This window comes from Peromyscus leucopus, chromosome 1 (genome assembly GCF_004664715.2).
Source record: "Peromyscus leucopus breed LL Stock chromosome 1, UCI_PerLeu_2.1, whole genome shotgun sequence".
Taxonomy (NCBI): Eukaryota; Metazoa; Chordata; class Mammalia; order Rodentia; family Cricetidae; genus Peromyscus; species Peromyscus leucopus.
Window position 1 is genome coordinate 128,476,883 of NC_051063.1, and position 18,348 is coordinate 128,495,230.

At 38.7% G+C, this 18,348-nt stretch overlaps 1 protein-coding gene and 1 pseudogene across 1 annotated transcript in view; one reads left to right on the forward strand and one right to left on the reverse strand.

The window, feature by feature from the left end:
* The window catches only part of Gabrg3 (gamma-aminobutyric acid type A receptor subunit gamma3), a 602,977-nt gene that overhangs the window by 16,914 nt on the left and 567,715 nt on the right, over positions 1-18,348 (reverse strand). The window lies entirely within an intron of this gene.
* On the forward strand, positions 17,589-18,093 carry LOC114710494 (annotated as a pseudogene).

An 18,348-nucleotide genomic window follows, 5' to 3' on the forward strand; every position in this document is an offset into this window, starting at 1 on the left:
TTTAAAAGTCTGAACAGAGTGAAAAACTACCATGGGAAAGGAACAAAGAGCCTCATAAACCTCGAGTTCCACAAGAGAGAAAGAGAGAGAATGAGATTATTTGACTAATCCAAAAAGCTCCAACACCAGGCAGGACAATTGTAAAACACACAAAGCAACAATAACAATGAAACAAACACAGACACATTAAAACTATTCTGTTGGAAGTTCCACCTCAGCCCCCTCCTCCCTTTCTGAACTGTGCCCCTCAGAAAGCCCTCCAAGTTGGTGGCTCCTCTCCTGGAGCTCTTCAAGACCATGCCTACAGGGTATTTAAGCTCCGGTTCATAGACCTGCCACATGATTTCTCCTCTTCCCCTGAGATCACCTGGGAATGCTTTGCCCAGATTAAACCTGTTCTGATTAATTTGGCTTATTGCTTTGGTGGAGAAATCCCACTGGGGATTCTAAACCTATGGAATTCAGGTGGCAAGGCAGTGCTGTGAGTCTGTCTGAAGAAGAGAGAAGCATGTTTCCTGCAAGATAACAAAAGAAAGGCTTGTAGTAGACTAAGCTTCTGAAACTGTGCAAGGATATTAGTTATGTTTCTATTCTGTGACAAAATACCATAACCAAGGTGTCTTATGGAAGAAAGAGTTTATTTGGGCATATGGTTTCAGACAGTTAGGGCCTATGAAGGTAGAGTGGAGGCATAGCACCAGGAGCTGATAGCTCTCATCTTAAATCACAAGCTCAAATCAGAGAGAATAAACTAGAAATGGCTCAAGTCTTTAAACTCTTGAAGTCTTCCCCTGATTTCATACAACCTCCAACAAGAACCAAACCTCTCAAGCCTTCCCAAACAGCATCACCATCCGGGGACCAAGTATTCAAATGTCCAAGACTATGCAGGTCATGTAATTTAAACCACACAGAAAGGGAGAAGACAAGGAAAGGAACTCCTTGGAGTCCTCAAAGAAAATAAAAAAATGAACTTCAGTGAGAATACCTTTCTAAAGGTGAAGATAACATAGTAACCTCAGATACACATCATCTAAGGGAGTTACTCAGCATTTGATTTGCTCATGAAAAATTGTCAGTTTGCTCAGATTAAGCCTGGTCTTATTAATTCAGCTTGATTTGGCTTATTGCTTTGATGGAGAAACCAATTCCCGGGGATTCAAAGAGCATTAGGCAATTCAAAGATAAAGCATCAGTAAATTCAAAGATAAAGTTTACTCAGACATTTGCATGGGAAAATGTGCTAGAAATGGCGGGGGGGGAGGTGTTAAAAATCCAATAATGACACTATATATTCTTTTAATTTATTGATTTAAAAGATAACAGCCAAGAAAAATTATAGCTTCCATGTTATAGTGCCAACACAAGAAAGAGTACAAGGGACAGCAGCCACTCTCCAAGAGCTTCAAGGATGATGTTGGAGTGTGCTGCTCAGAGGCTTTTGCAACAGTTTCACATTAGCAAAATGAAATCTGGAAATCAACTCAGAAGGTCAATATGTATCATAAGTCCTAGAATAATTGCTAAGCTATTTTAGAATCATTGTAAATAGTAAGTCAATGGAAGGACACAATGGAAGCACAAAGCTGCTCCATTTAATTTTCAAACAGGAAGAAAACAGAGCTAATGGAGTACAAAAACTAGGACAGTATGTTTTATTTGAGTCTATCAATATTCAATATATATATATATACTAATAGTCTAAATACAGAGAAAAGGAATTCAAGACTGGACTAGATGAGACATGAAAGCCAATTCAGATAAAAAGACATAAGTCAGTTAAAAGTTTGAAAAACAGGGAAAAGATGCAGTGCCAATTAAGAGCTAGTGTGACTGTTCTGAAGACAGCAGAACACGGACTATGGCAGGAATACACAGAAGGGTGACTGATGGCAAAGGCACAGATTTCCCCAGGAAAGCACAATACTCCACAATTCTCACAATTCTGATCCACAGAGACTCAAAACGTTGGAGTCAAAATAATATGGAAAGAGGAAAAATACCTAAATGTAGTGAGAAAATGTGTAAGTTGTTAGAAGAACAAACAATTGGAAAATATGATAGTGTCTGGATGATATTAGCAATAACAATGACAACTCAACATCAGTTAAAATTACAAAACTGGAACTTCCAGGAAAATGACAGACTTGAAGGTGATCTCTGTGATTAGTGAAGGAGAAGAGTCCAAGAGCAAAGACTCTATTCCAAAGGGATAAATAACTTCTAGGGGAAAAATCACAAAAATGGTGACTAAGGAACATTTGAAAAGTTTGGGGGAGTAAGCTGGGTAATGAACCCAAAAGAGGTAAGTAAAGCTGAATGCAGCTCCAGCCACGCAGCTCACTGTTGGGAGAAGAAAGGAGACACCTTACCCAGAAAGTAAGCCATAGGCCCTGGTGCAAAGAGATTGGCAAAAATCATCAGCCCATAGTCCATGCAAGTGCCAGATCCAACTGCAAGTCTTGGTAAGATAGTCATTCTTCCAGCAGAAGAACAGAACACCAAGGAAAACAAGAACAATCTTGATCAAAAATAATCTGTAAGTGTCAGCATCATGTCTTGACTTCAAATTATAGAATAGAGACATAGTATAGGATCCACGTGACACTGGCACAAAATCAGACATGTGAACTGGTGGAAGAGAGGTGAAGACCCAAATGTAAGTCTATGCAGCTACAGTTGCGTGAGTTTTGACAAAGAGTGGAGAAAAGACAATAAGAATCTCCAGTAAACAGTGTCAGGAAACATGGATTTCAACATACAGAAAAAATGAAAGTGGACCTTTATCTGTCACTGTGCACAACACTCAACTCCAAATAGATCAACAACCTTAACATAAGACCTTATACCCTTAAACTGCTAGGGGAAAAATAGGGAGTAAGCTTCAACTTATAGGCATGTGTATGTGCTTTCTGAATAGAATGTTAGTAGCAGAAGACGTAAGACCAGAAACAAATAAATTGACTCTCAAGAAATTAAAAACCTATGCACAAAAGGAAAAGTTAAGCATGTGAAGAGGAATTCCAAAGAATGGGAGAAAGTCTTCATAAGCTATACATTTGACAGGGAATTTATGTTTAGTATGGACAAAGATGTCAAGAAAATAAGAATCAAGGCAACAAACCACCTACTTAAATAATGGCTGCATCGTTAGTGTTATCTTTCTCATTCCTCCTTCCCTCTCCCTTTAGATTATCTTTGTTCTCATCTGTTAAAATATTCCCCCAGTTCCCACCACCCCACAACCCCTTTATAGCGCTGGTGTCCTGTCCTGTATCTACCTAGAATTCCTGCTCTCTCCCTACCCATGTGGCTATTTTCTACTTCCCTCAGCTCTGTAGTTACTTTAGTCTTTAAGTCTAAAGATTCAAGGTGAGGATCCAAAAATAAGAGAGAACATGGAGCGTTTGTTTTCCTTGGTCTGGGCTATCTCAGTATATGTTTCAGTTCTATTCATGTACCCACAAATTCTGTGATTTGATTTGTCTTTATATCTGAGTAGAGATCTGAGAGAGAGAGAGAGAAAGAGGGATAGAATCACTTCCACTTTTCATTCATCAGCTATAGAACACTTAGGTTGTTTCCCTAGCTACTGTGAATAAAGTGGCAGTGACTGTCTAAGCAAGTATCTCTGTGTCTCTGTAGTGGGATATCCAATCCTTTGGGTACATGCCAATGAGTGGTGGAACTCGGTCAATCAGCTGTTTTGAGAATTCTCCATTCTGATTTCTACAGTGACTGCACCCGTTAGCAATCCCAAGCGTGAAGGAGGCTTCCCTTTTCTTCACATCTTCACCAGGATTTGCTGTCAGTTGTTTCCTTGATCTTAGCCATTCTGAACAGAGTGAGATGAAATCTGGAACTTGTTTTAATTTGCATTTTTCTAATTGTTGAAGTTTTTGAACATTTTATTTATTTATTTTTTGAAGTCTGAAAATTTTTTTTAATTAAGATTTTTTTTTATTCATTTTACATACCAACCACAGATCCCCCTCCCATCCTTCCTCCTGCTCCCTCCCCAGCCTTCCTCCCAGCGGGAAGTTCGAGCTGGATCAGGAACAGAATGGGAGAACAAGCAAAGATAAATGATAAATGAAGGTACCATGGGACTAGGGAGAAGCAGAGTGCTAGGGAGGTCCTCAGGAATCCACAAAGATGACTCCACCATAGACTACTGGCAATGGTTGAGAGGGTGCCTGAGCTGACCTACTCTGGTGATTGGATGGCTGAATACCCTAACTGTCATCATAGAACCCTCTTCCAGTGACTGATGGAAGCAGATGGAAAGATCCATGGCCAGCTCCCAGGTGGAGCTCCTGGAGTTCAATCACGAGAGAGAGGAGGGATGCTATGAGCAAGAGATATCAAGACCATGATTAGAAAAAGTACAAAGACAACTAGTCAAACTTGTGGAAACACATGAACTGTGGACCAATATCTGAGGAGCCTCCATGGCACTGGACTAGGCCCTCTGAATAAGCGAGACAGCTGTTTAGCTTGAACTGTTTGGACGACCCCAGGGAGTGGAACTGGGACCTGTCCCTAGTGCATGAGCTGGCTGTGTGGAACCTAGTGCCTATGGTGAGACACTTTGCACAGCCTTAGCGCAGGAAGGAGGGTCTTAGACCTGCCTTAACTGAATCTACCAGGCTGGGCTGACTCCCCAAGGGAGACCTTGCCTTGAAGGAGGTGGGAATGGGGTGGGTTGGGGGAAAGGCTGGGGGTGGGAGGAGGGAGGACAGGGGAATCTGTGGTTGATATGTAAAATGAATAGAAAAATCTCTTAATAAAAAAAAATAAATTTTTAAATTCATTTTACATACCAACCATAAATCCCCCTCCCATCCCTCCTCCTGTTCCCTCCCCAGCCTTCCTCCCCCAACCCACCCTATTCCCTCCTCCAAAAATGTAAGGCCTCCCATGGGGAGTCAGCAAAGCCTGGCACATTCAGTTGAGGTAGGTCCCAGCCCCTCTCTTTGCCTTATGGCTGGGTAAGGTGTCCCACCATAGGTAATGGACTCCAAAAAGCCAGCACCAGTGATAGATCCTGATCCCACTGCCAGGGGCCCCTTAAAACAGACCAAGCTACACAACTGTCTTGCTTATGCCAAGTGCGTAGTCCAGTCCGATGCAGGCTCCACAGCTGTTGGTCTAAAGTTCATGAGTTCCCATTAGCTTGGTTCAGTTGTCTCTGTATGTTTCCCCATCCTGATCTTGATGCCCCTTGCTCATAGAATCCCTCTTCACTTTCTTCAACAGGCCTCCTGGAGCTTGGCCTGGTGCTTGACTGTTGACCTCTGCATCTGCTTCCATCAGTTACTGAATAAAGGCTCTATGATAACAGGATATTCACTGATCTGATTACTGGGTTAAGCCAGGTCAGGCACCCTCTCCACTATTGATAGTAATCTAAGCTGGAGTCATCCTTGTGGATTCCTGGGAATTTCCCTAGCACCAGGTTTCTCCCTATCCCCATAATGTCTCCTTCTATCAAGATATCTCTTTCATTGCTCTCCCACTCTGTCCCTGTTCCAGCTCAACCATCCCATTCTCACATGTTCTCATCTCCCATCCCCTACCCTCTATTGCCCTCCCACCCCCAGTTTACTCAGGAGATCCCCTTCCCAGGGTGATCCATGCATCTCTTAGGGTTCTCCTTGTTAGCTAGTTTCTTTGGAGCCGTAGGTTTGGGTCTGATTATCCTTTGCTTTACATCTAGTATCCACTTATGAGTGAGTACATATCATGTTTGTCTTTCTGAGTCTGGATTACCTCACTCAGGATGATATTTTCTAGTTCCATCCATTTGTCTGCAAATTTCATGATGTCATTGATTTTCTCTGCTGAGTAGTACTCCATTGTGTATATGTACCTCATTTTCGTAGTCCATTCTTCAGTTGAGAAACATCTAGGTTGTTTTCAGGTTCTGGCTATTATAAATAATGCTGCTATGAACATAATCGAGCAAGTGTCCTTGTGGTATAACTGAGCATTCCTTGGATATATGCCCGAGGGGTATAGCTCGGTCTTGAGGTAGATTGCTTCCCAACTTTCTGAGAACCACCATAGTGATTTCCAAAATGGCTGTACAAGTTTGCACTCCCACCAACGGTGGAGGAGTGTCCACTGTGCTCCACATCTTCTCCAACATAAGTTGTCTTCAGTGTTTTTGATCTTAGCCATTCTAACAGGTGTAAGATGGTATCTCAGAGTAGTTTTGATTTGCATTTCCTTGATGACTAAGGATGTTGAGCATTTCCTTAAATGTCTTTCAGCCATTTAAGATTCTTCTGTTGAGAATTCTCTGTTTACCTCTATAGCTCTTTTTTTTTTTAAATTGGATTTTTTGGTATTTTGATATCTAGTTTTTTGAGTTCTTTATATACTTTGGAGATCAGCCCTCTCTCAGATGTGGGGTTGGTGAAGATCTTTTCTCATTCTGTAGGCTGTTGTTCTGTCTTATTTACCATGTCCTTTACCTTACAGAAGTTTCTCATGTTCAGGAGGTCCATTTATTAATTGTTGCTCTCAGTGTCTGTGCTACTGGTGTTATATTTAGGAAGTAGTGTCCTATACCAATGCATTCAAGGCTACTTCCCAATTTCTCCTCTATCAGGTTCAGTGTAACTGGATTTAAATTGAGATCTTTGATCTACTTGGACTTGAGTTTTGTGTATGGTGACAAATATGGATCTATTTGTAATCTTCTACATGTTGACATCCAGTTATGTCAGCACCATTTGTTGAAGATGCTTTCTTTTTTCCAATGACAATTCCTTGTCAAAAGTCAGGTGTTCATAGGTGTGTGAATTAATGTCAGGGTCTTTAATTCAATTCCATTGGTTCACATGTTTTTTTTTATGCCAGTACCAAGCTGTTTTTATTATTATAGCTCTATCGTAGAGTTTGAAGTCAGGGATGGTGATGCTTCCAGAAGTTCCTTTATTGTACAGGATTGTTTCAGCTATCCCGGGTTTTTATTTTTCCATATGAAGTTGAGTATTGTTTTTTTGAGGTCTGTGAAGAATTGTGTTGGAACTTTGATGGAGATTGCATTGAATGTGTAGATTGCTTTTGGTAAGATTGCCATTTATATTATGTTAATTCTGCCTATCCATGAGTATGGGAGAGCCTTCCATTTTCTGATATCTATAGTGATATTTTATTTGTACTAAAATGTGATTTGTATGTTAATAAATAAAGTTGCCCAGGGGTCAGAGCTATTAGAGCCATAGCAAAAGCTGGGTGGTGGTGGTGCACACCTTTAATCCCAGCACTTGGTAGGCAGAGCTAGGTAGATCTCTGTGTGTTCAAGAATACAGCCAGCATTAGAGACAAATGTTATTTAATCTCAATAACAACCATAGAAGACCTGGAGGCCTGTACAGACAGGCAGTGATGAGGCAGTCATGTGGTTGGGCTTACAACCAATGAGAAGTGAGAACAGAAAGTCTATATAAAGACAAAAACACAGGACGCAGCAGACGGGTAAGGCTCTTAGCTCTGATCTCTTGGCTTTCTTCTTTGCATTGGTTCTGTGTTTCTTATTTAATAAGACAGTTGGTTACATCTACAGATATCTTCTTCAATTTCTTCAAACATTTAAAGGTCTTGTCATATAGGTCTTTCACTTGCTTAGTTAGAGTTACCCAAGGTATTTTATATTATTTGTGGCTATTGCAAAGGGTGATGTTTTTCTGATTTCTTTCTTGGCCCATTTATCATTTGTATATAGGAGAGCTACTGATTTTTTTGAGTTGATCTTGTATCCCACCACATTACTGAAGGTGTTTATAAGCTGTAGGAGTTCCCTGGTAGAATTTTTGGGGTCACTTATGTAATCTATCATATCATCTGCAAATAGTGAAAGTTTGACTTCTTCCTTTCCAATCTGTATTCCCTTGATCTCCTGTGTTCAGTCTTATTGCTCTAGACAGAACTTAGAGCACAATATTAAATAGATATGGGGAGAGTGGGAAGTCTTGTCTTATTCCTGATTTGAGTGGAATCGCTTTGAGTTTCTCTCCATGTAATTTGATGTTGGCTGTTGACTTGCTGTAAATTGCCTTTATTATGTTTAGATATGTTTCTTTTTTTCCTTATCTCTCCAAGACGTTTATCATGAAGGGGTGTTGATTTTGTCAAAGGCCCTTTAAGCATCTAATAAGATGATCATGTGTTTTTTTTTCTCTCAGTTTGTTTATATGGTGTATTACATTTAAAGATTTTCATATGTTGAGCCATCTATGCATCTTTGGGATAAGCCTACTTGATCAAGGTGGATAATTTTTTTGATGTGTTCTTGGATTTGGTTTGCCAGTAATTTTTTTTCTGAGACAGGGTTTCTCTGTATAGTTTTGGTTCCTGTCCTGGATCTCTCTCTGTAGACTAGGCTGGTCTTGAACTCATAGAGATCTGTCTGGCTCTGCCTCCTGAAGTGCTGAGATTAAAGGTGTGTGCCACCACTGCCTGGCTGGTTTGCCAGTATTTTTTTTTTTTTCACTTATAAACTGTATGGCCGTGGCAGGCTTCTTGCTAACTGTTCTTATATCTTAAATTAACCCATTTTTATAAATCTATACTTGCACGTGGCTGTGGCTTACCACCGTCTTCACATGCTGCTTGTCCTGGGTGGCTGCAGTGTTCCCTCAGCCTTCCGCTTCCCAGAATTCTCCTCTCTCCTTGTCCCACCTACTTCCTGCCTGGCAACCTACTTCCTGCCTGGTCACTGGCCATCAGTGTTTTATTTATATAGAACAATATCCACAGCACTTCCCCTTTTTTTCCTTTTTTTAAAAAGGAAGGTTTTAACTTTAACATGGTAAAATTATATATAACAAAACAATTACCGAGCAAGAATTATAGTTACAATATTAAAGAAGATGTCCTATCTATTATATTTGTGAGTTTAAGGTTTTATATCTAACTTATCTTTTAGCATAACTGAGGAAATTACAACTATATAGTTTTCAACCACATCAAAGACCTGAGAAGGAACATAATGGTACCTGAGAAATGGTAGATGGATGCAAGCAACTTTCGGGAATCTTGCAAAAGTAGACCAAGACAGCTGGCAGCCTGGACAGTCACCTAATGTTTCTCAGCATTGTTGGTGCATTCAAATTGGCTACAGGCCTAGAGTATCTGACAGACCATTTTCAGAAGCAGGAATTCTGAGAGACCATCTTACCCTGTCTTGGCAGAGTACAGTGGTTGCTTTCCTTGTGTCCCACTTGTCCAGAAAGGACAGCATTGCATTTGTACTGTCAGCCATCAAGGCAAGGGCAGTTCTTTGCCCAGTAGGCCATTTTGTGCCAAAAAGACAAACTTCCAAATGGAAATGTCTTAGAAGCCCAACATTCTCTCGGGATCAATTGGTGCAGCCAGGAGCAATTGTGTCTCACATCAACAGAATTTTAAGTTATTTAAATGCCATATTCTCTAGGTCTATGAAGTGTTTGAAGATTACCTATCTATCTGAAATATATCTATGTATACCTAGAAGACCTAACTAACATGGCTACAAATATGATTATCATAGATGACTGATTATTAATCTATTTTTAATTATCCATTACAATTTTAAATGAGTTAAACATAATACCTCAAACAAGAATAGAAATATATATATACAGTATAACAAAATTAACTTCAAGTTTGCATCAATCAACCAAAATTTATACCAATGTAAAACATTTTAAACATAAACTAAAATCTATATCAATGTAAAACATTTTAAGCAAGTTGTTCTTTAAAAGTAGGTTCATTAATCTACCCTTTTATCTTATCATCTCTATATCCTCTTATATATCTATATCATATCTCCTTTTCTTTTTTAGAAAGAGATCACATTTATAATCAACCTGTTTTAAATAAAAATATTGTTTTTTCTCTGTCCCACACCAGAGGGCTCTTCTGATTTGGACACAAGAATCTCTTAACCATTTTTTTTTAAAAAAAGCAATATGTCTGGGTTTAGAGGGGGAGTGAGCCAATTCCACCTCTAAAGCCAGCTTGGCATATTTAGAAATTTGGGCATAGCATCTCTTACTACTTCCTGCTGGAGGGGGGGCGCTGTATCTTATGGGGAAGCAAAGAAAATTTTAAGCCTATGGGGTAGTCCTTGAGGCTGTATTGTGTGAACCAGTTGCCTTGAAACCGCTCTGGATGTTGGATCATCTGGGCCATGGTGTCATCAGAGACCTTTTAGGGGGTCTTGGCTGGTGAAACCTGATGTATCTTAATCTGGAACAAATCCACAGCCTCTGGCTTTCTGTGGAAACAAAAGCAGAACCTCTTTTCCAAAGTAACATATCCTTATATCCAAATTTTGAAGTCAAGGTACCTTTAAAATATACATTTTGGCATAACTCAACAGCTTTTGTAATCAAATGTTTTTCTTCAGTTACGAATATCAAAGAGAACATAATCCAGATTCTCTGTGTGGTAGCCATCTTTACGTGGCTTATTTTTTATATTACCTTGAGCTTATTGGTTTAAACTGCACCATTTTAAGACTGAAACGGTGCTGTGGCTGCTGGCTCCGCCCATTTCAGCTTACCAACATGGCTTTTTCCTCCAGTTCTGTGAGTCATCAAGTCTCAGAAATAGTAGGTCTACACTTTTATCAAAGCAGCGTGTAGCCCAGAAACCTCTCTCTGTCTCTCTCTCTTTCTCTTTTTTTTTTTTTAATACTAGTAAAGACTAAATCTACCACACAGCATAATGTGCCGCTGGCAGATGCCTTATTTCCGCCATTCTGCCAGTCAAACGCACACGCCAGGAACCCGCCAGTGTTCAAACCTGCGTTTTGCAGGTGCCCGTATGAGACAGGAAGCAGGAACCTGGTTTTGGCTCTGTTTAGAATTGGTTATTAAATATTCTCAGGTTTAAGGTGGAAATTCGAGCCGTTGGGCACCATTTGTTGCTGGAGGGCTTCTGTCCAGGTTCCCCAAGCCCCGCAGTCCCATAATCCACTTATAAAATAATCACTCAGACGCTTATATCACTTATAAACTGTTTGGCCGTGGCAGGCTTCTTGCTAACTGTTCTTAAATCTTAAATTAACCCATTTTTATAAATCTATACCTTGCCACGTGGCTGGTGGCTTACCGCCATCTTCACATGCTGCTTGTCCTGGCGGTGGCTGCAGTGTCTCCCCGGTTTGCCAGTATTTTATTGAGTATTTTTGCATCAATGTTCATGAGGGAGATTGGCGTGTAATTCTCTTTCTTGGTTGAATCTTTGTGTGGTTTGGGTATCAGGGTAACTGTAGCATCATAAAAAGAGTTTGGTAATGTTTCTTCTGTTTTTATTTGAAGAGTATTGGTATTAGCTCTTCTTTGAAATTCTGGTAGAATTCTGTGCCTAAACCACCTAGTCATGGGATTTTTTTTTGGTTGGGAGACTTTTAATGACTGTTTCTACTTCCTTAGGGATTATAGGTCTATTTAAATTGTTTATCTGGTCTTGATTTAATTTTGGTATGTGGTACCTATCCAGAATATTGTCCATTTCATTTAGATTTTCCAATTTTGTGGAGTATAGGTTTTTGCAGTGTGACCTGATAATTCTCTAAATTTCTTCATTGCCAATTGTTATGTCTCCCTTTTCATTTCTGATTTCGTTAACTGGATGTTCTCTCTCTGCCTTTTGGTTAGTTTGGGTAGGGGTTTGCCTATCTTGTTGATTTTCTCAAAGAACCAACTCTTTGTTCCATTGATTCTTTATATTGTTCTCTTTGTTTCTATTTTATTGATTTCAGCCCTCATTTGATTATCTCTGGAGTCTTTTCCTCCTGGGTGAGTTTGCTTCTTTTTGTTCTAGAGCTTTCAGGTGTGCTGTTAAGTCACTAGTGTGAGATTTCTCCAACTTCTTTATGTGAACATTTATTGCCATAAATTTTCTTCTTTGCACTGCTTTCATAGTGTCCCATAAGTTTAGGTACTTTGTACATTCATTTTCATTGAATTCTAGGAAGCCTTTAATTTCTTTCTTTCTTCTTTCCTTAACCTATTGGTAATTAAGTTGAGCATTATTCAGTTTCTATGAGTTTGCAGGCTTTCTGCATTTTGTGTTGTTGAATTCTAGCTTTAGGCTATGGTGGTCTGATAAAATACAGGAAGTTATTCCATTTTTTATATTTGCTGATATTTGCTTTGTGACTGAGTATGGGTCAATTTTAGAGAAGGTTCCATGGAGTGTAGAGAAGACGGTATATTTCTTTTGTGTTAGGGTGGAATGTTCTGTACTTATTAAGTTCATTTGAGTCACAACATCTATTAGATCCCTCATTTCTCTGTTAAGTTTCTGTCTGGCATACCTATCCATTGGTGAGAGTGGGGTGTTGATGTCTCCCACTAATAGTGTGTGGGGTTTGATGTGCAATTTAAGCTTTAGTAATGTTTCTTTTACATATTTAGGTGCCCTTGTATCTGGGACATAAATGTTCAGAATTACGATTTCATCTTGATGGATTTTTCCTGTGATGAATATGTAATGTCCTCCTTGATCTCTTTTAATTGATTTTAGTTTAAAGTCTGTTTTATTAGATATTAGAATAGCTACACCAGCTTGCTTCTTAAGTCCATTTGACTGGAAAGACGTCCCAGCCCTTTACTCTGAGGTAGTGTCTGTCTTTGAAGTTGAGGCGTGTTTCTTGTATACAGCAGAAGGATGGATCCTGTTAGCCTGTGTCTTTTTATAGGCAAATTGAGTTCATTGATATTAATGGATATTAATGACCAGAGATTGTTAATTTCTGTTATTTTATTTTTATTTTTTATTTTTATTTTTTGGTGGTGGTAGTGTGTGTGTATTTCTCTTCTTTGGGATTTGCTACTCTAGGATTATCTATTGCCTGTGTTTTTGTGGGTGCATCTAACTTCCTTAGGTTGGAGTTTTCCTTCTAGTGCTTTCTGTAGGGATGGATTTGTGGGTAGGTATTGTTTAAATCTGGTTTTGTCTTGGAATATCTTGTGTACTCCGTCCATGGTGATTGAAAGTTTTACTGGGTATAGCAGTCAGGGCTGGTGTCCATGATCTCTTAGTGTCTGTATAACATCTGTTCAGGACCTTTTGGCTTTCAGAGTGTTCATTGAGAAGTTGGGTGTTATTCTGATAGGTCTGCTTTTATAAGTCACTTGGCCTTTTCCTTTGCTGCTCTTAATATTCTTTTCTTATTCTGTATGTTTAGTTGTTTGAATATTACATGGCAAGGGGACTTTTTTGAGGGTCTAGTCTATTTGGTGTTCTGTAAGCTTTTTATATATTTATGGGCATTCCCTTCTTTAGGTTAGGAAAGTTTTTTTTTTTTATAACTTTGTTGAATATATTTCTGTGCCTTTAAGTTGGTATTTTTCTTCTTCTTCTTCTATCTCTACTACTCTTAGGTTTGGTCTTTTCATGGTGTCCCAGATTTCTTGGACGTTTTGTGTTATCACTTTTCTGGCTTTAGTGTTTTCTTTGACTGATGAATCTACTTTCTTTATTATATCCTCCATGTCAAAGATTTTCTCTTTCATCTCTTGTATTCTGTTGGTTATGATTTCATCTGCAGTTCCTGTTCATTTACTCAGATTTTCCATTTCCAGCATTCCCTAGGTTTGTGTCTTCTTCATTGCTTCTATTTCAAATTTCAGGTCTTGAACTATTTCCTTCACCTGTTTGATTGCTTTTTCTTGGTTTTCTTGGCTTTCTTTAAGGGATTTATTGATTTCTTCCAATTTTTTTTTTTTGGTCTTTTCCTCTGTTTCTTTGAGGCAAATTTTCAAATTTTCATTTCCTCTTTAAAGGCTTCTATCATCTCCATAAAGTTATTTTTAAGGTTTCTTTATCTATTTCTTCTACATTGTGCTGTTCAGGGTTGCTATTGTAAGCCACTAGTTTCTGGTGGTGCCATATTACTCTTTATATTGTTGTATGTATTTTTGCACTGTTATCTACCCATCTCTTCCTCTAATTGGTGCAAACTGTATCTGTGTCTGAGAGAGCTGCTCTTGGTCCAATCTGTACTGGCTGTGTCTGTGTCTCAGAGGGCCACTCTTGCTCCAATCAGAGCTATTGGTTCAATTGGAGCTGACAGATTTGGTGTCTCAGGGAGCTGCTGATGTCTCAGGGGGATGGGTGGCTTTGGGGGAGGGAGTGGGTCTTGTAGATTGCAGGGTCCAGTGGGGGTTGTTGGTAGGGAGGCAAGCCTGCAGGAGTATTCCCTGCTGGCCTGCAAATGGGACTGGAGATGGGTGAGTGTGGGGAGGCCTCGGTCCTAGAAAAAGGACTCTGGCTTCGAGAAGAGTCACTCACCTCTTGGTCCAATCAGAGCTGGCAGATTCTGCGTCTACTTTTGAACATTTTAAAAGGTATTTCCTAGCTGTGTTTATTTCTTCCTTTGAAAACTTTCTGTATAGATCCATAGCTGATTCTTCATGTGGGTCATAATTTAAAATTTTTGCTTTTTAATTCTTTATTTTTTTTGAGATTTTCTTAAATCCTGGATAATATAAATCCTGTATCAGATGTATTGTTAGCAAAGATTCTCTCCCAGCCTGTGGGCTTCCTCTTTGACTTTTGCTTCCATTGCTGAAGAGAAGCTTTTCATTTTGGTGAGGCCCCATTGTGGATCTTAATTCCTGAGCAATTGGAGCCCTATTCAGGACATCTCTTTCTGCAGCTATATTTTATAGCGTATAGTATATGACTTTTTCTAGAAGTTTCAGCTTTTCAGGTTTCACATTGAGGTCTTTGACCCATTAGAACTTGATTTTTTTGTGCAGGGTTATAGATAATCTTATTTTAAAATACATGCACAATGCATACATGGATATAGCTTTATTTAGATGGAATTATGCCACATAGAGTGATAATGCTCCCTGCAAGAGACATAGCCCATTTAATAAAATCCCATGTGCCAAGCATGAAAACCTCCCTTAAAATTTCAGCCAGGGGTTACAAAATCCCCAAACAAAATAGGGTATTGTCACTGTCATTGGTGGCCTTCCAGAATTTGAAGGTAAAACTCTATTGCTGAAAGCACCACATATTTTGGACATAGGACTTGAAGGAATCAACTGGAACTAACCTTGAAGCCTCTTCCCTGAGGCCTGACTCTTATAGTATCAGAAGGTGTTCTGCAAGCTGTCATGGGAAAAGACTAGACAATAGCCCTACACAGCTGCAAAGCCTATGAAGTGCAATCATGACCAAGTTCTCCCCAGTGGAGCAATCATGGCACTTCTACCTTGTGGTAACCAACTACTAATGGGACATAAGGCTTGCTAAATAGGACTGAATTCATTCTTGATACTGTAAACCTGGCCAGGTCCCATGGCTGGAAGGGTCATGGATCTGAGAGAAGAACCTACTGCTGCTATTTTCCTAAACCAGTATAATTTCTAACTGTATTCTAAACAGTATCCTTCTACCCACAGAGAATTGCAGCTCTCACCCCTCATTAAAGCTTCTTTTTGAAACAGATGGAAACTATTACAGATTCACAGCTAGACACAATGCATCAATAAGTGACTGTTGGGTGCCCAGCCTCAACTGGTTCTTCTACAATGTAACCATTATACAGAAGACACAGGGAAAGGGGATGGAAAGAATGCAGAAACCAGAGGACAAAGACAACTGCTGAAATACAGTGTCTTCTAGACACTACAAGAAATAAGCACCCATGAAATTGCAGCAATATGGTTGCCTAAGGAAGATCTGCATAGTGACAATACTACTCATCATGTCAGTGTTAATAGGGGAAATTCCAAAGGCTCTGGCCCTAGATGAAAAGCCATATGCATTCAATAGCTGCTGAGAGTTGAAAAAAAAAAAACTGTTTTTCTCCATGGACAAACTCTCAAAGGCTCTATCCCTAGATGAAAAGCCATATGCATTCAATAGTTGCTGAGAGTTGAAAAAAAAAACTGTTTTTCTCCATGGACAAACTCTCTGATAGGTTGTTCAATACAAAATGGTCAGCTCTAAACACATTTACATGCAAGCAACATTAAACAAATATATATTCATATGTTTAGAGAGAGAGGATGGGTAACAACAATAATTACAGAAGAAGAGGTCATGGATTTGAGAGTGAGTGAGTGGTGGGGTTGGACATGGAAGGAGTTATAAAGAGGAGAGGGTACAGTCAGTGGAAATGCTGCAAATAATGTATACATGTATGAAATTCTCAAAAAATTTAAATTAATAAATAAACTACATATGGAACTGAACAAATATTTCTCAAAAGAAGAAACACAAATTGCTAGGAAACACATTTAAAAGTGTTTAATATCCTTAGTTATCTGAGAAGTGCCAATTAAAACTACTTTAAAAGTCCATCTCACTACAGTCAGAAAGACCATAAACAAAATACAAATGATAACAAATATTTTCATGGATCTGGGGAAAGGAAAACACTTCTACACTGTTAGTTGACATATAAACTAGTGTAGCCACATTGAAAATTAGTCTAGATGTTTCTCAAACAAACAAAATCAAATCCTAGCAGTAGATTGACATATGAAGAACTTATAAAGCTCCTGTCCATAGACCCAAAGGACTCTACATCCTTCTACAGAAACACTTGTACATCCATGTTCATTACTGCTCTAGTCACAATCACTAGGAAATAGAATCATCTATATGACCATCAACTGATGAATGGAGAATGAAAATGTAGTACATATATACAATGGAGAATTGCTCAGATTAATAGAAAAATAAAATCATTAAATCTACAGCTAAATGCTCAGCATTGGAGAACATATATATGGAGTTTGGTCACCTAGGTCCAGAAAAACAAAAGCATAACCTTTCCCATAATCTGCCTCTATTAAAGAAAGTCCTAAACTGAAAGTAGTTATCTCCCAACACAACACTCCAATCACAGAAGTTCTCAATAACAAATCAACATCTAACAAAAAAAATAGCACCATTCTACACATTTTTAACAGCAAATAGAAACAGGGAAGTTTCATCTAACTTATTTTACTTCTGCCATTCCTAAGAGTAAAATTAGATTTTTTTCCCTGAAAACTATAGGTTACTATGCTTCATTTATGTAGACACAAAAATCTCAGCAGAATAGGAACAAATGGACTCTGCCTCTTCACACTACATGTAAACATAGGAAAGGTGCTCATCCCAAGGTTGCAAAGGTAGACACATTAGAAATCAGTTCATAGGACTCAGCATATCAACCTATAAATAGGAAACATCATATGATCATTTAGGGAGTCCAGAAAAAGGATACACTGGAACAAAATTTAAATTTCTCCCCAAAATAGGATTTTGAAGGAACTTCATTATCCTGCAAAGGGCATCTTAAAAAAATACTATAGCTAACATCATCCCTAAGAATTATAGGTCAGCTAACAAAAATGAAAAGGAACAAGATGTAATTTCACTGTGGGAAATTTAGGTAGACAGCATGCAAGCCAATAGTTAAGGAATGTCATTGAAGTGATTTAGAAGTGATGCTGAGATGTATTCCTATATAATGGGGTGGTAAGTATCTATTATATGAAAACATGAAACCCAAATTGAGTACATTAGTGACAACATTTCAAGTATTACTTTATTAAATATTCTAAGGTGTCATGGAAGTGCTCAAAAGTATGTTGGTCATGAAAGAAAAATTATCACAGATTTGAAGAAAATAAACTGCTATTAGAGAGTTATTTTTAAAAGTTATTTTGTATCTTGGTGCCTGTGGAGGCCTCCTGGGAACAGGATTTCTAAAAGGCAAGAAGGGAAGACTGTGGTGTGAAGCTATTTTTTTTTTCTGGCTGTAAGTGAGGTCTCAAAAACCAAAGAGAGCACACAGCTCTTCTTAAAATTGAAGGTGTTTATTCCAGAGATGAAACTGAATTCTACTCAGGCAAGAGATGTGTGTATGTGAAAAAACAACAACAACAACAAAACAAAACAAAAAACAACACAGTGACTCCTGGAAGCAAACCAAACCAAACCAGAGTAATCTGGGGAAAGGTAACTAGGGCCCATGGAAACAGCAGCATGGTTCATGCCCAGTTCTAAAGCAACCCTCTTCCAAAGGCCATTGGACACAGATTCTCTGTGATGCTGTACTCTTCTAAAATTTAAACTAAGTGAATTAAAAAAAACTATTTTATGAGTTAACTATGGAAATATGAAAATAAAATATGTTCAATTAATTAAAAGTCATGACTGAAGAGAAAAATCTGAACAAGAACCAGATTGTACAAATAATCCTTGTGTGATTATAGATTGACAAGCGATATTACTGTCTAGGCAAAGAACCCCAAGCATCTGTTAAAAGACTGGGACTTTTTCACCTGGGAGTGGCCCATGTGACCATGTTGTCTACAGTGACATGCC